General features: G+C 47.4%; 1 protein-coding gene across 8 annotated transcripts in view; it reads right to left on the reverse strand.

The window, feature by feature from the left end:
- Positions 1-25,547, reverse strand: part of ATP9B (ATPase phospholipid transporting 9B (putative)) — a 217,153-nt gene that overhangs the window by 84,774 nt on the left and 106,832 nt on the right. The window lies entirely within an intron of this gene.

Consider the following 25,547-nt stretch of genomic DNA (forward strand, 5'->3'; position numbering starts at 1 on the left):
TTTTACAGTACACGGGCCTCTCACTGCTGTGGCCTCTCCCGTTGCGGAGCACAGGCTCCGGACGTGCAGGCTCAGCGGCCATGGCTCACGGCCCAGCCGCTCCACGGCATGTGGGATCTTCCCGGACTGGGGCACGAACCCGTGTCCCCTGCATCGGCAGGCAGACTCCCAACCACTGCGCCACCAGGGAAGCCCCTCTGCTTTTGATTAAAGCAGAACTTCGATCTTCGATCAGCCAATTCAGTATATATGTTACATGTTGTCTTAGTTTTATTAACAACAAAAAAGTTACCATAAATATCTATGTTGTCATGAAGAATCCAAGACAGAATTTATAGACTTTAACGTGATGAATTAATTATATTGAAGGAAATTTCCCAAATAAAAATCTACTATCAAATAAGGATGTTTGATATGTCATATTTAAAGATATGACAACCAAAATACTGTAGGTAAACGGTACAGTAGTATAGTGCTAAGGCTTTTTTTTTTAAAGATTTAAATCTACAAACTAAATCAATAAAGCTGTAACAACAGCTTACATTAATGGTTTAGCGATCCTGCATATATTTACCTTATTTTTGTCTTAACAGTGTAGAAAGCTATCAGTTTTAAATGGTTTTGCTAAGACCACCCACCAATTCAAAATGATTACTTCAAGCCTGAGCTATCTACCGACACCAGAAACCTCAACCTTCAACATCAGTCATGTAAGTGAAATTTGAGGTCAGGCATTTGACTTCAATTTAATCTAATTAAATAAGCAGTTTATTTTGGTAATTTTATATTTATTTTAACAGATATTTTACAAGTAGCATTAACCTACTCTCGAATTCTTACTATCTAAAAACACAATACCCATGAGTTTAGGGATTAGTAACTGTGTTTTTTAAAAAAAAAAAAGTCTGGAAAAACGCCAGCAAGAGCAGATTCTGTGCGTGGTCACCAATATGCTCAGGAACTTTGACTTTTATATTATGCTTCTTCAAAGACTTCAAAAGTCCCCACACTCTTGGAAATTCTTTTTTCCCTAGAAACATGAAAAATAGATTTTTTTCTAATAAGAACTCTAAATGGTTCTGATATTTTTAAAGAAAGCCTTTTATTAGGAGTCTTAAAATTTTAACAGACTCAGAAAGAAAGGGCAGACCATGGCTTCTTGTAAATCTGTTGAAATATGGGACAGTCCTCACCTTTCATTTTCTGGTCGATTTTTCATACTGAGGAGGCTATACTACTTAGCACATTTTTCTTCCGGGAGATATGGGCGTGTGTGTTTGTCTTTATTTTCTCCTGCATGTGGCGAGTCCCTTATTTTAAATATTGTTTGTGTATGTATGCATTTTAGAAACACCTTCAAATATACTCTTAAATATTCATTTAAATATAATTTATAAAATATATTATTGAATAGAAAATACTCTTAGATTTTTAAGCACATCAATAATAATGCTGTTAAAATCTGGGCTCTGTTACTGCTTGCTAAAGAAATGGCTGAACATACAGCCAGGGCTTCTAACACTATTGCACCCAAAATTCCCCAGCACAGTGACTAGGGCACCCTCTGAACTCTTCAAAGAGCTGGAAAAGTATTTGGCGGCTTTCTAACACCCAGGAAGTGACATATTGAAGGACGCATTCCTGTTAGTGGCTTGAAACTGCTGGACCGTACATGATGGGAAAGACTGGGATTTAGGCGACGGGAGTAGATCAGAGCCCCTTCTCAGGGAAAGCCAGTACCTGGTGGCCCCCCAGCACGGGAGGCACAGGGAATGGCCGGGCAGGCAGGTACCGGGGCTGCCCTTCTCCCTGGAGCCTGCCTGGGACAGGGCCAGAAGAACTGCTGTGTTTCTTTAAAGAAACTGCATGGGATGGGGGCGGGGGGAGGCGGGGGGGGAACACCCTTCCACCTGCTTGGTTATTTTCCTAATAAAATTCTGGGAAAGGGAATGGTTAATTTTTTATTAGTAAACAAGGTCATTCATTTATATGAAACTTTAATTTCCAGCCCTAGATTTTCTTCATAAGAGGTCATGATACAGATGAATTTCTATAACAAAGTCCGAGATTTGTTCGGTGATTCAAAACGTTACCATCTAAATTCTTTCTTTGGCATACCAACAAGTAAAATGCATTTCATGGTTTGTGCCAGGGAATTTACCAGACGTTAGTTAACAATTTTTCTATATAATAATAGATTCCAGAAAGTCTCGTTTCATTAAGAACTACTTCAGTCCCATACACAGTATTATAAAGTTGTTAATTCTAAGTAACAGTATCTTAGGGGGAAAAAAAAAAAGACAATCGGCAGGAAAAATCCTCAACGCCTAAGTGTTGCGTGTGGCAGAGCTTAGCTTAGCATGTTTCACGTCTCAGTTTCTGCAGGCAGCGTGGCGCTACTAGAATGTACACTGTACCGTGCAGCCCGCGAAGAGACACAAAGGCTGCGATGGTGTCACTACCCCCTTCACCGCTTGTTGGTTTATTGTGTAAATATGTGGGAATTTATGGACCATTTAAGGTCTCCACCCCAGTCTCCAGATACCTGGCACCCATCACGGCATAAAACCACTCGGTAGGGTTTTTAAATCAAGAGTCATTAGCTGACTTGACAAGATCTGTGTCTAAGATATTTACTGGAAACAAAACTATGACCACCGTTTCACTGAACTCATGAAATTCTGTCTCGATGAAATGCATATCACCTCTTTGTGATTATATTAAACACGTGAAAAGATACAGAAAACCCTGGTCAGTGTTTGAAACACCTCAGAATTGCTATTATCTTGTCCATTCTCTGTCCCACCAACATATCAGCATAACTAGCTGACAAACGAAAGTTAACGGCAGGTAAACATAATTAATTTTTAAGGCAGCGTAGCAGAATGGCAGACACAGAACAGCATAAAGAGAAAAAGAATGAAGAAAGTTATCATACTGGCCTAACACCTAACTTTGAATCAACGTTACTTAGTTTTCAAAATCCATAGTTCTCATGATTTGCATTCTTTTGAAAGGAAAACGGAATTCAGGAGATTTGCTGAAATTTTTAAATGACGAGCATAATATGGTTAAATAAACTTTTCATCTTCTTAACTACCCTTTTATTATTAACTCTCTACTCAAGAGGTTTATTACTGGTATCTTGGCAAAATATAGCACTACTTTAAACCATCTAAAATCTTTGTGTTACTTTATGTCTTCAAGGACACTTTATGAACCATTTCATACTTAATGGCTTGTAAGCAATCCCAAGAGCTGGGAGTTGTGTGAAAAGTTGCCCAGATTGACAGATACGGTGAAAAGGTCTGTATTACTTTCCAAATAAAGAAATGCATGGCGTGGTATCTCACGATGATTATACTCTAAAGTACCAATTAGAATGCATCAGAAACCAGAGCAAGTTGACACTCTACAATAAAGCAAATAATTTCCAGTTGGAGGGGCAGAAAATGTTAATATGCAATGTTCAAGACTACAAGAATCTTTGTAAAAGGAAGTAGCTAATAAGGTTTAATGATGCATGTCAGGAAGCCACAGTATGTAGGGAAACACAGCTGGCTTCATTTTGTAAACTATTTGATATACACATCTTTCTAGTTCGCGATTATCAGCTGTGCCAGTGCCACAGGGGACAGCTTAGCCTTCAAATCAGGGCATCCTTCTTGTTCTCTAAATTACAAGTAAAATACATTACTATAATATGGTGCTATAGGCGAGTGCCCCGACCGAAGCTTATCCGCTTGAGAAAGAGGATTTACAGAAGTCTTAGGTAGAACATCGTGGAAACAACCTCGCCAGCCTAATAGGCTCCTAAGTGCCAGAACCATTAAAACAAATCATAAAACAGGCAACACGCTTGGACTTAGTGAAGTAATAACCTTCACAAGACGGTCACCATTTTCCCCACCTTGTGTATTAAAATGCAAACTAACCGAAAAGTGCTTCTACTGAGAAAGCCCAGCCCGCCGCCGTGCTTTCCTTCCGGGGTGCACCTGCGCGTGCCGAGAGGACCCGCGCCGATGGCGACAGGCCGCCTGCTCACGCCATCTCCGCCGAGGGCCTGCGACGGCAGGTGACAGCAATTAGCAGCAGATGACAGCAGCACTTAGAGTCTGCGCCAGACGGCAGCTCAGGGTCACCGAGAGCCTGCAGACCTTCCACGAGGAAGCGCTGTGTTACGCAACTATCACACTCGAAAGCTCTCAGACACAATTACTCAGCCACCAGAGGACAACAGCTAGGTCACAACTCTGATATCAAAATGCTGCTAATCACTTGGAGCGCACTTATTTTAAACGTAATTACACATATTAGCTGTTCAGAACGTGCACCTAATGACGGAGAGGGTGCCCTACACTAAGAGAGCTAAAATTCTAGTAATTAGTGAATTGTCGTAGGGCAAAGTATACCCAACAGGCTCTGACTCGGGTGGAGGCCGTTTACGGCCAAAGCAAGAAGCAGCCACGCAGCAGGAGTCTGACGAGACCCCCCCTGGCACCCTGGCCTGTCATGGAGGCGAGGAGAGCCCCCAAGGACCCGGGACACGCGTCACCATGAAAGGGTGTTGGTGAGCTAAGAAAAGACTTCAAATCTCGAGGTGGTCTGTCAAGGCTCCTGGCTCAAAACTAAAGTCTTAGGTCACTGCAGCTTGGCTGAAGCCAGGAGATAGGAAGCAGTACGATTTTAGACAGACTGTGGCATCCGCAGGGGGCACAGACCCCTCACGGGCCATTCAGGTGAAGCTGACATGTTCCCCGTGAAAAAAAAAATGCAGGCGAAAACGCTTCAGACAGGGCTTCCCTGGTGGCGCAGTGGTTAAGAATCCGCCTGCCAGTGCAGGGGACACGGGTTCGAGCCCTGGTCCGGGAAGAAACCACGTGCCGCGGAGCAACTAAGCCCGTGCGCCACAACTACTGAGCCGTGTGACACAACTACTGAAGCCCACACGCCTAGAGCCCGAGCTCCACAACAAGAGAAGCCACCGCAGTGAGAAGGCCGCGCACTGCAACGAAGAGTAGCCCCCGCTCGATGCAACTAGAGGAAGCCCGCGCGCAGCAACATAGACCCAATGCGGCCAAAAATAAATGAATTAAATAAATAAATAAAATTTTTAAATGCTTCAGACAAACAAACGAAATGCATAACCAATTTACTTTAACAAGATGAGTTCCCATTAATAACATAAAATGGCTTCATTTTGGTCTAAATTGTTTATAACTGATTAATTTCTGACTGCTTATGACCTTAGCAATTTCCAAGCCAATAGCCTTTACAACTTGCAAAGTGCTTTTGCATGATTTCTGTTACTCGGCTTAACTCCAGCCTGGTTAAATTTCTGGTTCACTTCCAGGGGGCTAAGGTGCATGGCCGAGCTTGCGGTTTCCGTCCCCTTGCCGCAGACGGGCCTCCCCGGCTGGCTGATGTGAACAGAAATGATATCATTCCCACTCCCGTAATGAGATCTGTAGCTGTACTTTCCATTAAATACACAGACTCCCATTAGGTTTATGAAATGAAGACTGGCCACATCTTGCTTATCAGAATGTTCTCCTTCACTATTTCTATTTAAAAGTTGTGAAACTTGCTCAACTGGCAGCCGTTACTATACTTTGGGAAAAGAAGAACAGATTAAACAAAGTGATTAAATGTTGTAACCAAAACAAGGACCAAGGAAGTAAACACTCAGCTGAGGGTCTTTTGCCTGGTGAAGCAGTTAAGGGACAAAGCACCTCATCCTACCTACACGCTCTGTGTTGAGCCTTCTGCTGGACGGGCGCTCTTCCTGTGCTACACGTAGGTTCTCCTGTGGACGCCTCTACTCAGCTCAGCACCAGCGGGGCAGTGGCAGTGAGTGTGGACCCTGAGGCTCCGCTGTTCTGGAAGCAGCCAGGGCGGGGGCCAGGGGAGGCAGCGGCCGCTCGTCTCCTCTCCTGTGTAGAAACGCCAGGCCAGCAGGACTCTCCTGGATCCTAGACTTTCAGAGGTGTGACCTGCATCCTAGGTGTCTTCCAATATCTCTCAGAGCAATGATAATTAACTGACGATTAACTGCCCTTTCTGAAGAAAACAGCAAGGGAGAAACACACTCCTCCTAAAGGGGAATCACATAACTTAGGGGAAGACAATTTTAAATGAAAAAGAAACTGCCTGAAGTAAGCTTTGGTCATCAGATTTCTCCTAAACAACGATACACTGCAGGTAAGCTAATTTTTCTTCAATTTCCTTTCAAAATAAGTAGGACACGATGGTAAGAAATGGCACCATAATGACTGGCATTCAAACGAATGAGTTCTTCCGGGACTGCGCAAAGTGCCGTAACGTGGCAGGCTCACGGCATCCTGCCGTCCTTCTGTCACCGCCACAACAGGCCCGGAGCCTCACCCTGGGCTGGCCTCACGGGAAGGGTCTGTGCGCACGGGCGGGTGTGGCAGCATCGGCGTGAAGCACAGTGATTTACTTTGGTTTGTCCTTAGATTCACCACCCCTGTCTCCGTGTCAGGACGCAGACCTAGCACGAAACTGTGGGGCAGTGGAGGGAGGGGGCCGCAGGTGGGCGTGCGCCAATGCCAGAGCCCCGTCTGGACCAGTCACTCTACATGACCACGAAGCTGCCCCACGCGCCTTCCAGCTGGGCTTTCTGAAGCTCTTAAGAGGCGAAATAGCTCTGGGCACATCTGGGTCTCTGACCCTTTGTATTGATGACTCAGGACGGGCTCCATGGCCACCTTCCTAGGCATGTAACCGACACACAGTAATTGCTCATTTAAATGCCCACTGCGATCATTCTTCTTCTTACTGATGTGATAAAAATACATGTCTTTCTCCTTTGATCTTATTTTTACCTTCACTTTTATTTCCCCCACTTACTTTCAAATCTATGTGAAAATGCTGCTGTATAATACCCGAACTTGACACTGCAGATCTTCCCCCTTCTGAAGCCCAGCCAAGTACAGCGACAATGGTCTCCCGCGGGAGGGAGGCCGCCTCAGCTCCAGCCCCTCAGCCATTCCTCACTGGCCACCATCCCCACACGGGAGGCAGAGGAGGGAAGCCAGTTTCAAATAAACCCTACCTGCCGCCCGCCCGCAGCTCCCGAGGAGGGGGGTCCAGGGCCAGGACGGTCAGGGGCCTCCGTACACTGTGCCCACAGATCAGAGGCGATCCCCGCCTCACCAATTCCGTGAGGAGAGGGGGCTGGGGGACATCTGGACCACGCGGAGCAGCTTCGAAGCAACCAGCCACCACTCCCGTGATCTGGGCGTGTACGAGTGAGAATCAACATGGCGGGGCCGACCTGATTTTCAAGTCCTCAGAGTCGCGCTGCACCCTGGCCTGACACTAACCAGGAGTACAAGTGTGTGCACGGCCTCTTTCCCGTGCTGCAGGTACCCACAGTCCAACCTGCTCCCATAAAGACGGACGGACCCCCAGTGGCCTCGAGACAGCAGCATCTGACTAACCCAGGGAGGGGGTCACTGCGGATGAGACGCCAACTTTCTCATGAAAAACCCATCAGTCAGCCAGACAGGATCAGCTCTCGAGATGACAGAGCTCAACATCGACTCAGCCTGTAACTAAAGTGCAAAGCATATATTTAATATTCTGAATGGGAAACCAACTTGGAAATAAAAAGCTTTGCTGCAATTGTATTTTTATATAGCAGCAAACAGAAAATAAATTTTAAAAGATAATGAATGAAACAGCATCAACAGAATCTAAATACCTAGAAATAAATCAAACAAAAGGTGTACAAAAGCTCTACACAGAGAGAATCATAAAATATTATTGAAAAAATTAAAGAATACCTGTATAAACAAAGGATATAGAATATTCATCGATTAAAAAAACTCAGAATTTAAAAATCAATTCTCCTCAAAGATCTACAGAGATTAAATGCAATCCCAATTAAACTTGCTATAGTAATTGCAGACGATTAGCACAAAAAGGGAATCGAGGACCAATCAGAGAGGAGGTCCAGATGCACACCCACCGCATGTGCACGTATGATTCATGCCGGAACCTGCGGTGGGAAAGGATGGACCTGCAACAGCTGGTTATGGGTCCACTGGAAATCTACATGGGGAGAAAATGGAAACTTCCCATCTTCATAACAAACACAGAACCCAATTCCAGACATCTAGAGATCTAACTGAGAAAGGTAAATAGCAAAACTTCTAGAAGATAAGAGAGTACCTTCGTGACCCGGGGTAGAGAAAGATTTCTTAAACTATGAAAAGACTGATAAATTGCACTCCATTAGAACTGAGCATGGCCATTTTTCAAGACACACTGAAGAGAGTAAGGAGGCACACAGAGGGAGGACATTATACTCACATAACCAGCGAGTGCTCGTGCCAGGATACATAAAGGACTCCTACAAAATAATGAAAAAAGACTAACGATCCAACGGGAAAATGCACAAAAGACGCACTGAAGTGATCCTCAAACCAAGATGCCCAGGCAGCCCATCAACGTGCAGAGGAAATGCAACCTCGCTAGTCCTCAGGGAAACGGAAAATAAAAACACAATAAGACATTACTATATCCTCAATAGAACATTCAACACTTTTTTTAAAAAAACGGACAACCCAAGTGCGGACAAGGTCATAGAGGAACTTGAATCCTCACGCTGCAGGGAAGAGTGAACACTGGCGCCATCACTCTGGAGGACCGGGATTCCACAAAATGAATGTAAACGTATCCGTGACCCAGCAACTCCACTCCTAGGCACGTACGCGGCAGAAACGCACGTGTTTGCACTGAGACACGATGCACACAGACGCCCGGGCAGAGCGACTCGGGACAGCGGAGGGCCCATCAGCTGCAGGATGGCTTCTCTGAGCAGCTACGGCCAGTCCTGTGGCGGGACGGTGCACAGACACGCAAACGAACAGAGCCCTGTGACATGTGACACACGGACAAAACCCCCATGCGCATCAGTGTACACAGGAGGCCAAAGGCAGAAGAATGCACGCACATACAGCCGCACGTTGTAACCTTCAGAAACAGACACAAGTCGCCAGTCAAGGAGACACGGGGACAGCGCCCTTCCGGGAGAGCAGGTGTGCAGAGAGGGAAGCTTCTGGAATGCTGGCACAGTGCTAGTTCCTGACCACGTCAGGGGCTGGGGCATGCGCTCGCTTTGTGGTGACTCAGCGAGTTCCATGCTTTTTAAAGTTGGTATACTTTTGTGTATTATGTTAAGTCAACCAAAATTAAAGAACGAAAACCAAAAAAGTATAACAGAAATGAAGTATTATTCTTGCTCTTAAGCAAAACTCAAGTGCTGACCACAGGCTTCGCAGCTGCATGGGAGCACAGCTTACGCTGCCTTGTGGCGAAAGTGTCAGTCAAATGACACATGGAGGACTATTTCAGGTGCAAAACTGCATCTGATGACCTAACAGCTGCTAAATAAAAAGCATCTCTGAAACCTCAGAAAATGAGTGGGCAGCTGAGGAAATAACATATGCATTAATCTAAGATTATAATACAGAAATGCTGGTAGAAGTCAACGGAGGAAACCCTACCCACGGGCTCAGCCTCTGCTCCGTGACCACAAACTGAACACGGTCAGTGGACCACACAGACTGCAGGCAGAGCAGGCTCGGCGAGGCTGGCAGGAAGCCCACACCCCCAGCCCCGACCCTGGCCAGTGACTGCCGGGGGAGGCCTGGCAGTACCACGGTTCTGGGCACAGTGGGTCTGGGGAGGGGGCAGAGATGACGGGAATCCCACGCTCTAAACTCCTAACCTGCTTGGATGTGTTGACTCCTTTTCACTCTGGACTCCGAAGCCTCCAGCCAGTCCTCGCCACCCTCGGGTCATCAGGACCTTCCCTGCTTGTGTCCAGGCTGTGTCAACTCCCTTCCCACCACCGCCCCCTCCTGCATGATGACCATGACACCAGCCAGGCCTCCCCCAATCCCATGTGGTGGGAAGCGTCCCGCTCCTTTTCCAGGCCAACGCCTCTATTTCTCTGGCTTCTTCCGGGTTCCCTCTTTGCCGGTGGTTTGCTGCAGTGGGAAGGCTCTACAGCGGGCTTAGACTTTCGGGCATTCATCTGGCCTGGTGTCCTCTAGGCTCCCGGGTCTGTAATTAGGTGTCTATCATCAAGTCTAGAAAGCCCTCAGCCAGGTTCACCCCGAATATTCCTTCCGCCCCTTCCCTCTTCTCCTGCTGGTGCCCTGTACAGATACGTTACACCTGCTGAGACCGTTACACGCTTCTCGGATGCTCTGTCCCATTTTCTGTTTCCCCCTTTTTGTTCTCCTTTGTTTCTGCTCCTCAGCCTGGGAAGTTTCCCCCGACATGTCTTCCAGCTCACAGGTCCCCTCCTTGGCCCTGGCCAGGCTGCTGAGAGCTCAGCACGGGCACTCTTGGTTCCTGTTATGCTTGACTTTGATTTGAGTCTTCCTTGGAGTTTCCATGACCCCGACGACACTCCCCATGCATGATGTCTACTGTTTCTACCAGAGCCCTTAGCATGTTACTTTCACGTTCCCTGTCTGGTAATTCCAAAAGCTGTGCCATACCTGAGTCTGGGCCTGATGCTTGCTTTGTTTCTCCAGACCGTTTTCCCTACCCTTCAGTACACAGCTTGTAATGCCTGTCTGCAGCAGGACATGTAATGAGCATGAGGTAGTAAGAAGAGAGGTAAACAAGCCTCGGTGGGGGGTTTTATGTTAATCTGGGCAGGAGCTGGTGTGTCTGACGTCGCCGCAGCCGTGGGTGACAGAGGCTGCCAAGTCCGCCGGTGCCCCGTGTGTCCCTCTGCTGACTCTGGGCTTCTGAGACGCCGTTCCTCAGAGTCTCCCTCTGCTGGAGCCCCGCCGGCACCGGGGTGTAAGGTGGGGAGGGGAGCCTCCTGCGATCTCATGGCCCATCCAGGCCACCTTCACAGGTGTTTCTCAACTCCCCACCCCACCGGTGAGCCGGGCAGACGAGGGGACTGGGCAGGAGAAGGGCCCTCCCCAGGTGGGACGGGGCAGGGATGGGCACCCCCACCCACAGGTAAGCCCCTGTGACGGAGGACATGCCCCTTCTCGGACCTCCACCCCGGCCCCCGACGAGTTCCTGCAGCCGGAGCCGCCCAGACTGCGGCCCCCAGGGCTTCTCACGTGCACCAGTCGGCACTCGCCCTCCAACAGTGTGTCGAAGTGAGCATTTGGTTTTCCTACTGGTTGGCGGCCCCAAAGGCTTGGGCTGCGACCTGATGTGTCTGTCCGGGGATGTGTGCTCAGCTCTTTGCCGCCGTGGGGCCGGGGCTGAGGCTGGCTGTGACGGTGCTTTTCTCCCCCAGCTCCTCTAGAAGCAGAAGCAGGGCCGAGGGCCCGGGGATGCAAGGACGGCCGCAGCACCCTGAGCAGCGCGCTCCCCGCGGACACGAGCCACCCTGCACGTGGGCACCGTGTGTTACTGCACAGCGCCTCCCTCTGAATCGCCCCCTCAGAACTTGGACAGCAAATCCCAAACCTGGGTCACTGCTTCTCCATCTGAGCAGCACAGCTCTGCTGGGGAAGGTCACGCAGCAATCTGGACACTTCTCCTGGACACCGCGACTCCAGCCTCTGCTGGGCCCTCGGTACCGGGCCCGTCCATGTCCTTGTCCTCTGCCTGCTGGCCTCCGAGCCTCCCCTCTCCACGTTCCCCAGTTTGCCCCTGACCGACCGACTGCAGGACCGCCTGAGCCTCAACTCACCTGTTCCTGCCCACAGCGCCTCCTGCTTCATGAAGGTCAGGTCCCTCCACCAGCTCGGGGCCACCACTCCTCTTCGCTGAAGACACCTGCTGCTTCCGCTGGGCTTTTATTCCAGTGGCTCTGCCTCTCTGGGATCCTCGGCGCCTCCCTTGCTACTGGCCCGGCCTTGAAACCTGGCCGTGCCGTCTCCGCCCCGGGCCTCGACACATCCGCTCACCGTGTCCACCTCCGACCCCCCTGTTGCCCTACAGCTAGCTTCACCTTCATCTCCTGAAAGTTCTGTTGCCCAGAGCTCACCAAAGTCCTCCAGTCAGTCCCGTAACTGTTTTCTAGTCCAGATTGTAGTGCTCTGCCGCGTTGGACATCTGTGGCCGTTTCGGGTCTCGAGACTTCTCTCCATTTCAGATTCGGCTCCTGCTTCTGCCTGACCGTGGGCCCTCCTCTGCTGGCCCTGCCCTTCCTCACACGGTCTCCATGGGTACAGTATCCACCCCCTCGACTCCACCTGACCCTCTGGTCTCTATCTTGACCAGGAGATGCAGAATCGTACCTCACTGCATCTAGATTCTCTACCTGCAAGGGTAAAAGCACCTCAAAAGGTCAACATTTGGTACGTTTTAGGTAGTGGATATCATTTTTATAGGACATAGGCTTGGATGTGCCAAGTCTTTTATCTTCCTAAAATAAATTTCTTAACATTTATTCTAAGGGAATATAATCCGGTCACATTCTAACTAACTCATGAAGTTTAGTAATTAGGATTCTGGATTTCAGTTAAATTGTATTTGGGCCTTTGCCAGTCTGTCTCCCCTCCCCGACATCTAACCTGTGGGACGGGATGATGGGCACTTAGTGGCCTCTGAGAGTAGGGAGACACTCTCAGCCTTCCCTGCCCGCTCCCCGTGTGACATCAGCTCTGGGAGCGTAGGTCCCTCACCACACAGGGCACTTTCCCATTCGTCACTGAATGCTTCACAGGCCCAGGCCCCTTCTCTGCAGTCTGCACCCTCTTCCTGGGGGCCCCGTCCTGCATGAGCCTGGAGCCCGGGACAGTCAGGGCTCCAGCGGGGCCAAGCACTGGCCTCCGAGTCCTCCCCCAGTCCGGGGAACTGCCAAGCGAGGCAAGAAACCCACACCACGTCCATCCTCCTTGCTTCCCATCGAGGCCGGGGCGTCGACGGTGGGGGTCTGCGTCATCTCTGTCACTGTTCATGCTTTCGGCTCTACCCTGTTCCCCTGGCCTCTTCAGCCTCCACAGCACCCAGCTTTTGCAAATCAAAGTCTCGGTTTTCAGGACTGTCAAATCTGTTTAGACCTACAGGCACATCTCATCTTTATTGCCCTTCACAGATACTGTGAGTTTTACAAGTTGAAGGTTGGTGGCAACCTTGTGTCCAGCAAGGCTATCGGTGCCATTTTTCCAACACCATTTGCTAACTGTCTCAATCTGGAAATTCTTGCAGTATTTCAAACCTTTTCATGATCATTAACGTTTGTTACGGTGATCTGTGATAACTGATCTCTGACGTCACTACTGTGACTCGCTGAAAGCTCCGATGATGGTTGGCACTTCTTAGCAAGAAAGCATTTGCAATTAAGGCATGTACACTGTGTTTCTAGACACAATGCTACTGCACACTCACTAGACTGCAGTGTCGTCTAACATCACTTTTATGCGCACCGGGAAACCCCAAATTTGCGTGCCTGACTTTACTGCAGCGGTCTGGAACCAAGCCCACAGTATCTCTGGGGTACGCCTGGAGTTAGAAACTCAAAAGCTGAGCACCAGACTACTATATTTTTCCTTTACATCAATATTTTAAAATTCCCAGTTCTCTTGTGCCGCTAACTACATTTCTGAGCATCTCTGACGTGTCCGGCGACGCGTCCTTAATCACAGGCTGCAGCGACTCCGACATTCAACGGTCTGAAGTGCGTCTCGCGGGCCCAATGGGTTTTCCGCCTCATCTTTTACATCAGCCCTCCACAGAGCTCTCAGAGCAACCGGAGCGTGCACCTCCGCCGGGGCTCGTGGCCCTGGTCCAGGATGCGGCTCAGGCATCAGAGGCATGGGAGACCCTCCAAGATCCACCCTCGACCGTTTCTTCAACCCCGGCTCCCGCCACTCCCTCCGAAATGCACACGCCAGCACAGCTGAACCGCTCTGGTCCGGGCCGTTGCCCTGGGCCACCGTGTATCCCTCCTCGCAGGTCTGGCTCCCTTCGGGCCAGGTCTCCCTAACAAGCCAGGTTGTGAGGGCCAATTTTCAGTGCTCCCCAAACACCCTACCAACACAAAGACTGTCAAGGTCAAGTTAGCTTTTAAATGATCTGTTACTGTGTCTGCCACATCAGCAGACAACAGCTCCTTGAGGGAAAGATGCTCACGCACCTGTGTCTTTGCTGCACCGCACGAAGCACCCACTTCAATCTGATTTCCTTCTTGAATCTACGGCACATTCCTCAGTGACCTGAGCTGACTGCTCCCAGGGCGAAGGGCACGCACTCACCCTCTGAAGCGAGGCTGCCGCAACGGCGTCGCTTTCACCTCAAGTATGGGGCAGAGGCATCGCCTTAGATTGAAATTAAACCACGGAAGGGGTCATTTTTCTTTATATTGTTTAGAATTAGAAACATTAAATTGATCTATTGTGAAAATTCTGTTCTCTATATTGTGCGTGTCAGACCGTGTCTGTATCTTAAGGCTATGAAACAATTTTTGTAATTGTAATAAAAAAACAAATTTTTAACTTAAGAAAACTGTTGCTCAAATGACTAAATAGTCATCCAAAACAAAACAAATCCTCTGAATCGTAATGTACACAAGCTGCTCATCTCCACAGGTCAATGAACTGTACGTAGTGATGTTAAATCTTTCCTTTTTTCTGTCTTATTTTTACGCCTTCACTCTGTGCCCCTGGGGAGCCGGGGGGGGGGGGGGGGTTGTCCATACTGCAGTCACACGGCTGCACGTAACACAGCATCACCTGTCAACATTACTGCAGTGAAGAAAAAGCTTTCTCTTTCACATCAGTATTAACAGCAAAGTGAACAGAAAGCTAGCTATGACTTCTAGCTAGAAGACTTAAGTCTGACTTCTAGGCCTAGCTTCCTAAATCTGTTTGTTCACTCTGAAGTCACTTAATTTGGGGCATTAAAAAAAAAAACTATCCCGGGCTTCCCTGGTGGCGCAGTGGTTGAGAGTCCACCTGCTGATGCAGGGGACACGGGTTCGTGCCCCAGTCCAGGAAGATCCCACATGCCGTGGAGCGGCTAGGCCCGTGAGCCATGGCCACTGAGCCTGCGCATCCGGAGCCTGTGCTCCGCAACGGGAGAGGACACAACAGTGAGAGGCCCACATACCGCAAAAAAGAAAAAAAAAAAAAAAGGGAAAAAAAAAATGGTAAAAGAAAAAAACTATCCCTAATGCCAGCACATCAAGTCCCACCTAAAGCCAGTCATTATTTATTAAGGGTTTGCCATGTACAAAGAGTAAGGAAAGAGGCAGAAGACAAATGTCTCTACGAGAGATTCCCTCTTCCGATTACAATCTCTTTAAAGGCAGTGTTTATTCCTGATCTCCAAGCAACAGCAGATCCAGCCGGCGGCCCACACCAAGTCGGGCTCACGCGCTGCCAGAGCAGCAGCGCCGGGAGGCCCGGTGTTTGCCACCAGAGCAACAGCCCAGGCAGGGCCAGCCTTGGCCCGTCTGTCGCATAAACGCGGCGCTGGGTGCGCAGAGCAGAGGGGAGAGGCCCCGGGGCGCAGGCTGCACGGACGAGGGAGGAGAGGGATCTGAGGGACGGTGCCCCGTGCGTGCTGTAACGGGAGAAGCACGGATCGTGATGGGGGCACGCGGGACGGGGGCGCCCTCCTCCGCCTGCGGGAAACCAGTCACCCAGGCTGAGGGAGGGTCTGACGGAGGCGGCATCCCAGACAAGGCTACCGGCCCGCACTCGGATCCCGTGGAGCCGGAGGCTGGCCGCCAGGGAGGGTGCGCACGCGCAGTCGGCGCACAGCGGCCCCGAAGCCCAGCGGCCGGCGCGCCCCGCCCAGCGGAGTCGGCCGGAGCCAGGGCGGCGAGCCGGCGGCTCCAGATAAACGGCGCCGTTTTAAATTTACCTCATCTCCTGCCGAAGAGACCACTACAAAAAACATGACTGGCAACCTGGCACTAATTGCATTTTCAAAGTTCCGGGAACAAACATGTTTGTGTGTCTGTATAAAACACACAAAGACTGTGTGTGTTACAGGACTTCGAGAATTTTCAATCCAAGACGCTGCTTTGGGGAAGATCCCCGGCCTTCTCCTTACTTGCTGCAAGTAATAAATCCTTCCTTCTCCGCACCCCGCCCCCGACCAAAAACATAATTTTAAATCCTTAGAGTGTTAGGGTGCAACCGTTTAATATATTCATAAACTTTTCATGTAAATAATTCCTCTCCTTTATCTGTTTTGAAAGCATAAAATTTTGTAAACTAAATCTGCTTCAGAAAATAAGAATCAAAAGGACCGTTGAGTTACAGTCTGTCTGTAACCGGGTTTCGTTTGCTTGCTCAGAAATCTAGAAGTTTCAAGGGCAGCAGAAGCGGCCCAGGTGCCCCAGGTGGTGCCCACTTCCTGTACCGCACCATCAGCACCTCATCACAGTCACCTCTCTGGCCTTCATTGTCAAAACAAATATTCCCAGTGCGCCTTCCTCCTCCAGAAATGAAAAGTAACTTCCACAGACCGTTACTACCAAGAGCCTTCAGCAGGGCGGACACTGGTCTTCCGAGGCCTCATTTTAGCACAAATTCTAATCAACCAAGCAAAACAGCTCACTCACTCCAGTCTACTGAACTAACCCACCCTCATTAACTAACCTGATTTAAGACAGCTCACACAATATCTAGCACTGTTAACTAACAGGATGGAGCTGTTCAGAAGAAGTGAAGTACCTAACAGATTCTGAGCATCCCCATCAGACCAGATTCCCTCCGTACCTCCCCTGCTTTTAATGCTCTCCACACGGCAGTGCCGCAAGCCTCGCAGGTACAGAGACACAGCAGGAGGGGCACACCTGGAGGGCACACTGGGAGGGACACTGCCCCATCTGCCCCATCCAGAGCTCTTCCAGAGATGTCACCACCACCCCACAATTTAAAAATATTAAACAGCAAATATTTGAACTAATATATTTTACTGAAGCCTTCTAATTAGAAGGCTCTGCTTACTGGTGGAGGGGACTAATTAACCTTCACTAATATGTTTTGGGCTCATTTTCCTATTGTCTCTTGAAAATACACTGGCACACCAATTTACATTGTAATTAATTTATCCCATAGATAAATTAACATTTATTACATTGTGGTAATTTATCCCATAGCAGTTTTGTGTTCTAACTTTGTTCAAATAAGAGAGCTCAAAAAATTTCATTCTTACTTCAAGGCCTCGAACAAATATTTGATTCTGATGGTATTAAGCAGTTTAAAAAGAACCCATACTGAGTGAATGAAGTAAGTCAGAGAAAGACAAATATCCTATGATATCGCTTATATGTGGCATCTAAAGAAAGGGTACAAATGAACTTATTTACGAAACAGAAATAGAGTCACAGATGTAGAAAACAAACTTACGGTTACCAGGGAGGAAAGTCGGGGGAGGGATAAATTGGGAGATTGGGACTGACACACATACACACTACTCTATATAAAATAGATAACTAATAAGGACCTACTTGTTCCTATTGCACAAGGAACTCTACTCAATACTCTGTAATGGCCTATATGGGAAAAGAATCTAAAAGAGTGGATATATGTATAACTGGTTCACTTCACTGTACAACTGAAACTAACGACACTGTAAATCAACTATACTCCAAGAAAAACTTAAAAAAATAAACAAAAAACAAGCCTTTCAGAAGTGTTTGATATGGATAACTGTCCCTCAAAAAGAAATCTCACGCAGTTAAGAGCTTATTATAGTGGGAAAACTCAAACTCACATGATATATTTTAAAGTTTTGCAAAAGGTAATTATTAGCTGACAATGCTAATTCCATAGGGGAAAAGAAAGCTATTTAATTTCATGTTAAATGTATTATATACATGTTTTAGTTAATGATGTTTTAAAAAATAAAGTTTGGTCCAGTTGCTACTCTAACTGTCGACAACTCAAATTAAAAAAATAATTAGTATCCAGAATATATTTTCAGACGTATGAAAAGACAACTAAGTTGAAACCAGATGTGTTAAGATTTGTTTCTGAGGAATATTCTTCTTTTTAAATTACTGCTTAGAAGAAGGTAACTGTGGAGGGGAAAAACCATGGACTACTCCTAAGAAAAGTAACGTGATCACTCAACACGTGTGTCATCACCGTGCCGGAGGCAGAGACACCAACCGATGCCACGACCACGAAAGGGTGCTGGTCCCGGGCCTGCCTTCGGAGAGGGCACCAGACCAGTGTCGCTGTGGCCGCAGGTGGCGGCCGCGGAATGGGGGCTCCCGGCCCAAGGAGCCAGCAGGCGGGCGGGGAAGGGCTGGCCTTGACCTCAGCCTCCCGCGCCCCCCCCCCTGGTGTCCTCACCAGCGGCAGCCCCAAGGACAAGCACCCCGCACGGCCTGCCAGGTGCAGTGATGTTGGTTTTCCCCTGACCTCTCAAGGAGGAACCACAGTGGGGGCCGAAGAGTCCTGCCCGTCCCAGGCCTTCCCAGGGCACAGCAAGAAAACCGAGCGACCTTCCCTTCCAGCTGACCTCGGGCTTGGCATTTTCCCCAAGTCTGCTTCTGAACCCCGGCCACGCACACGACCTATTTCTCTTCATGGTGACCATGAAGGGACCTGCTCTGCATAATTACCTAGGACATCGACACCACGCGTACCCACCAGGGCCTGGTGGCTTGCAGCCCGCCTGGGAAGGTGATATTTACTGAGAGAATCTGAAAACAACAGGAAAATCTCATGATCCTCCTCTTGTGTCTTCGTTGACAGCATAATCATCCATCCACTCTAGTTCATACAGCAGTTCTGAAAGCTTCTCATTTTCAACCTCACTAGACATTTCAGACCATATCCTCACCCATTCAGAAAGGCTTTCATCAAAAATGCTTCCTGGGAGTGATAAATACTTAGTTTTGTGAGCATATATAAATTAAGATGGAAATGTCATGATAAATAAGTCATCACAAGTTCCACTAATTTCTAACAGTTATTATGGCCTCAGGATAAGGAATCAAAGATTTTAAAAAACAAAAGCAAAATACTTAATTGCTTCTTGAATAAGTTATCCTTCTCTGTTAAGAATTTGATTATAGGGAATTTAGCTGTACTGCTCAGAAATGATGAAATACAATCCGTTAGTTCTTATTTTATATACAGGTGATGAGTAAGCCCTTCTCATTCAGAAATTTATGTAAAACTAAGTCTTTTTAGTGATACAAAGTATTTACTTTAAATAACAAATATGCTGTGTTTCCTATTTAGAACACCTGCTTTATAATCAAATTCATATTTAAAAGGAATGAGGGACTGAATCCAAGTTTTCCGGTTGAGATACTTGCTATGTACTCTGATAGAGCATCACGTCCCAGAGGTTATCATTAGGACTGCGTCTCCATTCAGCATCTTGCCTCTTTACTGCTTTCCTGAAATTATAAGTTTATTTATATTCACACTGCTGATGAAGAAACACAACTTTTAATTGTGAGCAGCTGTAATATCAAAGTGGACAGCTGAACAAGTGCAGTGAGGCAGTGTGTGTGCTGTCACAACCCCGAGAGCCACACTGGGCCTTGTCTACGTGCCACTGAACGACTTACTGGGGGCTTGTTTCTCTAGTTAATCTCTTCCCGGTGAGGCTTTGAAACACTATGATTTGTTAATAACAGTTATCAAAAAAGCATTCTGAAGTCTATCTATCTGTGTAGATTGACTGTAATACCATATTCCACAACATACAGCTCTTTTGTGAACCACATGATCCCATCTTTAAACAAGTATTTAAATTCAAGAATATTTTGTTACTCAAGAAGGCAACTATTAAAAAAATTAAGGGCTGTGATGATGGTATGCAACCACAAGAAGAGAGAATAATACATCTTTCTACTGTAAAATTTTAATATAAATCAACACGACTTTTAAAATATTAATAAACTGCCCTTTTTAAAATAAAAGAGCTATTCTCCAAACAGCCTTGATATTTCAACTTGCCAAGTACACCACAGCTGATTCTATTTTGCTCTATTATCTGAAAATGCCTTTACAACCATTCAGATAACAAGAAGCGGCTCTAATTCACATAATGGCACGTATCACCTGTCTGTCTGTCAATGAGACATTTGAAAGCTTCTTTTCTATTAGAAACACAAATCAATATGCCCAAGGGATTACAGTAACTGCTGGAAGCACTCTGTATTATCATTTCATCCTTGCTGTTTTTGCTCTGAGCAACTTCTTATTATGAATGGCATGAAAATGGCAACCTGTCACAATTGATTTTTCTTAACCTCCTGTAAGAATCTGTTCCCTCTTAAATGTAATCAAGTATCATCTTATTAAATATATCCGAAGCTAGGTTTTATAAAACAACCCAGTACTCAAGTTGTAGTCCTTGTAAGTTAAACTTTCACCAAATATTACTGTAAAAGTAATGGCTAAGTAATAAAAACTTTTGATCTGTTCAAAGTTTTAAAATACAATTTTCAAACTTTGAGTAGACCCCAATCCCTGCTTTACATCTGCCTCAGTTAACACTATGAGGGGCACATTCTAACCCTGAGAAGGAGCTTCAGGAATTTCTCAACACTTTAGAACTTTCCTCCACCTAACAACATTTTAGGATTTATTCCAAATCTCCATGTCTGGATAAAACATGCTACATTTTAAAAAGTATTCTAATAAGCTCCTGTAATACGGGTAAAACTGTATATGCTGATTACATAAAATTAGCAAGTTGGTTTTCCAGAACGAACTTCAAGGCCATTCTAAAAGGATGAATTCAAGTGGGACGTCCGTCACAGTCACAGAATTCAGTTACACTGTGATCAATTTTGCAGGATTCTCTGTGTATCTCCGACTGCGGTGTCCACCGAGGGGACGGTAGCTTTCAGTCTCTAGTGTGTGTCAGAGCCCCCAGAGGTTCAGATTCAGGAAGTCTGAGGGGAGGGACTCTAGGGGGTCGAATCAGTGCCCCGGATGTGAAGCTGATGTCGCCAACCCAGGGCCACTCAACTGGGCTGTGCAGGTCAGGAGCCACAGAGTAAGACAGGGGGCTGAGGCACAGCTACAGAAAGTGCCAGACTTTCTATTTTTTAAGAATGCACACTTGGGATAAAGTGGCATGACATCTGTAACCACAGAAAAAGATGAAACTAGTAGGGAACTTGTGTTAAACCTGGTTCAGGGTATATGAGTGATCATACTTTTCTCCTTCCTTTTCTGTCTGAAGTTGTCTTTAAAAAAGCAGCTAGAGAAGAGCAAGATGGACAAAACGATGACAAACAGGAGAGTGGCCCAAAACAGGCTTCGGACACTAGCTGAGTAGGTAATTTTTAAGATACATTTTATGAAACAACCAATACGAACTGGTCAACTTAGCTAACAGCCATCTGCTCAACCCAAGGACGACATTTTACAAGGTGCCCAGGCTGGTCCACAAGTAGCCCCAGCCTCAACAGGGAAGTGACACTCACGTTCCTAGGGCAGCAGAGCAGGCCGTGGTAATGTCAGAGGGAGACGGCTCTTCGGAACAGCCGCCACCAAAGATGCGAACTTGTGCGCAGGACCGGGGAAGGGGGCCCTGCGGGCGGGCATGAGTACTAAGAACACTAGGAAGCAGTGGCATAACCTGCAGGGCCCCTGTGTCTCCCGGGGGCATCTGTGGGCAGTTCCTCTGACCCTCCCACCCCACAACCTGGAACTTTAGACCAGCCATTTCTGCACTTCTGCCCCGGGGGCTCCTGAACATCAGCCTGAGAAAGCTACATGCTCATTACTGGCTCCATGAGAAATTTAAGATTCAGCTGGGTCCCTAACACTGCCCAATAATTTACGAGCCTGAACTGTTAGGCTGTAATCTTTCTCAATGCTTTTAGGAACTGTCTCAGATTCTTACCATGTTCTGCATTAATTTCACTACATCGATTATTGTTATTATCACTAACTGTTTTTCCCTTAAATTAGCACTGCCTTAACTGTAGCGTTTTCCATCCTAGGAACTTACAGCAGTTTACAGATCTGCGTGATGCTCCTGTATACACCACAGTGAGATACGGAGTAAGGGCGGTGGGGGCGGGGAGATACTGGCTGATTAACAGATGACTGTAAATCTTTTCTTTCTTTATTCTTTTTTTCTTTATTTTTTTGAAGTATAGTTGATTTACAATTTCGTGTTAGTTTTAGGTGTACAGCACAGTGATTCAGTTACACACATATATCTATTGTTTTTCAGGTTCTTTTCCCTTATAGGTTATTACAAAATATTGAGTATAGCCCCCTGTGCGATACAGTAGGTCCTTGTTGGTTCTCTATTTTATACACAGTAGTGTACGTATGTCAATCCCAAACTCCTACTTTATCCCTCCCCTCCCCTCGTTCCCCTTGGTAACTGTAAGTTTTCTATGTCTGTGAGCGTAAATATTTTCTGCAAAATCAAAGAGGCCACATCATATTTTCTATGGTAGCTGTTTTCCATATAACAGTATATAATTTCCCTTTTAAGTAATTTTGTATTTATATATTTAAGTTACTATTAGATGCCTATGAAACTTATTCTTCCAAAGAATATTCTTCCTCTTTATAAACTAAGACCCTCTCTTCTTTTACTGGAAGCATCAATAGTTTTGTGATATTGGTTTTCTCACCAGAAACAAAATCAATAAAATCCTTTCCCCAGGGCAGCATCAGTCAGTTCTTACCACCACGGCTTCTCTGGTGCTCTGGGCCCTGCCTCAAAGCGTGTCCGGCCTCCCCTGCTCAGCCGTGGCCGAGAGCCCTCCTTCGGAGGCTTCTACCTGCCCCTGCATCTGCCCTCCACCCGAGCTTTTCACTTCACCACGACTTCTATGTGCTTAGTCCGTGGACCCTTCAGTCCTTCACCTCCGGGGCCTCCGCCACACGGCCCGCTGCCAACTGCCGGCCACTCTGCAAGTGCTGTCCTCTCAGCCTTCCTTCCTGGCTACCCTTCCCTGCTTCACCCTAGCTGCTGGCAGTTTTAGGGCTCTACGAGGTTCCTCCTTGTTTTTTAACTCTCTGTGAAAGGCTGGAAACTCTCACCCATAAGCGCACTGCGGGTGATCAGCAGTGCTTGTCATTAAACATCCCCAATTCTCCCTCCTCCACGGTTGGGGTAGGACTGTACGTCCCTAATTCCTCCAACTTCGGTGAAGCCATTCGAGTGCTCTGGCCAAGGAAACACGCCCACACCGCTGACCGGCTGAGCGGGGAGGCGTGTGTAACCTGCCACGCCAGTTTCTTCGTATCCCCACGGTCACCAAGGCGTGTTTCCAGGAGGGGCCCCGCGGAATGGTGCCGAGCAGAGTGTCTGCCCACATCTCAGACACGTCCACGAGGAGAGAAGGAACTCTGGTGTACAGCACAGTGATTATTGTGCTTCCGCCACTGTGTGCGGCGCCACTGTGCTTCCGGGGCTGTTTCACCTGACACTCTGTCCCCACAGGCATTCCATGCATAGGGCAGCGCTCAGAATGGAGGGTTAGGAACGGTGTGGCTTCCCCAAAGAAATCCAATGAAACTCAGGCAAATGATTCAAAGCATTTTAAATGTTTGCTTTTTGTTTCCACTGGCCTTCTGTGAAATCCAGAAGTTTGCTGGTTTAGTAAGCTACAGAAGAACACTGAGATGTCTGCAGATAATAACGGCTTACAAACAGCGAACATTAATTTCTGTCTTCCCTCCGTTTAGGATTCAAACATCACTCATTCTTTTCTTTCAGCACATATCAACACTTGCCCTAGATAAATTACATCTGCTGCTTTTTGTCCACTGTAGCACGCCTGCAACCTTTTCCTGAATTTTATTCTTATAAATCCGGCATTTAACACTTAGAAAGATTTAATGACATATGCGCATTGAGAGATTTTCTCTCTCTCCTAAGATGATCCCTTGATTTACAAGGTTTTCAGGCTGGAGCTCTGCCACCCGCAGTGCCCTGAGGGAGCGGCAGCCCCACGCAGACGAGGCTGCCCCCTGAGCTGCAGTCGCCCTGCTCTAAAAGCAGCCAGCTCCGGCTCCTCCGGGGGCTGCCATGCAGACTCACGGCACAATGGACATAAAGTGCTCAGATCAGTGCCTGCCCGTGTGAGAGCTTCCCTAAGGCTTTCAACCAGAAGGGGAGCAGCAAACGCTGATCAAGCCCCAGAAAGGTTCGGCCCCAGAAAGAGCACGTCTGCTCCCCACGTGAGGCTGTCAAGCGGCAGAGCGAGGATCCGAGCCCAATCCTGCAAGACGCCAAAGGAGTTCTTCCTGTTGTAAGAGAGATTTTGCTAACGCCAAGGAAACTGGGAAGGCTGTCTAAATCGGGAAGGAGGAAGGGAGGCTGAGAGGACAAGGAGGAAGAGGCGGTGCAGGAGGGCGGAGGGGAGGGCAGGGGGGAGGGCGGAGGGGAGGGCAGGGGGGAGGGCGGAGGGGAGGGCGGGGGGGAGGGCGGAGGGGAGGGTGGGGGGGAGGGGGGAGGGGAGGGCGGAGGGGAGGGCAGGGGGGAGGGCGGAGCGGAGGGCCTGAAAGGCGGGCAGCTCTGAAGCCGCTCAGGGCCTGGGCACTACTCAGGGAGCGTGTCTTGACTGACAACGAGGGTGGGGTTGAAAAACCACGGCACTCATTCATATTTCACATTTCACTTTGTAGAAAGGTAATGGTGATAGGTAGCATTTACCGAGTAATAAGGCACAGAATTAAGCCGCTTGCCCACAGTCAAAGAGCTGGTCAGTGCACCACCCAGACTCTAACCCAGGCTGGTCAACCTCCAGTGCCAGAGTTCTTCACTGCGGTCAGAAACCTGGGAAAGGTCACCTAAGTAACTCTATATCAACACCCAAGGGAACAAGCACGTGAGCCGAAACCGAAGGTGCCCGGAGCAAAGAAGTGGCTGTGTGTAGACAGACGGTGAGAGACAGGAAGTGAGTGGCACAGAAGGGTAAGGGAGAACAAGAAAAGAAGTTGGCTTACAAAGTTTTCAGATTTTAAACTTAATATTTAAATTTAAACTTACCCTCAAATACCATCATAAGTGTAAAAGTAAAATGATTAAGGAAAACCCCCCCAGAAATCATATATGTGTTACTAGACGTCCAAGTTTTGCTTCCTAAAGAAAAACACCATACTTGCCAGAAAACACACATAACTATGTATGCGATTCTAACTCTTGTCATTAGTTTAGTAATTTATTTTTAAATAATTTAACTCTACTGTAGAATTACTGACTTGGGTATATTCGATTTACTCAAATTAAAGCCAAGTTTTATATATATATATAAATTGACAGAGAATTTTTCCCCCATTATCAAAATCAGAATTTATACTAAAATAATAGTAGCACAACATTTTTCTTTGACTTCTGTAAACATGTCACCCACAGACATCTGGAGCCCTAACAAATACAGGAATATAAAATGTCACCAGATGCAACCCCGGGAGGCAGCTGGGGATGCTCTCCATACGGGAAGCAGTCAGCGGCACTGCAAGCAGGTCTAGGCGTTCACAGCATCAGTGATGCTTCCCTGGTTTTTGAAGGGTTAACTATTTTTTAAAATAGTATTTAGCTGAAAAAATGAAACACATCTTGTCCTAAAAGATATCTTTCAAAGAATTATTTCATTTCTATTGCTTTGTTATAAAATTTCCTGC

This window comes from Phocoena sinus, chromosome 14 (genome assembly GCF_008692025.1).
Source record: "Phocoena sinus isolate mPhoSin1 chromosome 14, mPhoSin1.pri, whole genome shotgun sequence".
Classification (NCBI taxonomy): Eukaryota; Metazoa; Chordata; class Mammalia; order Artiodactyla; family Phocoenidae; genus Phocoena; species Phocoena sinus.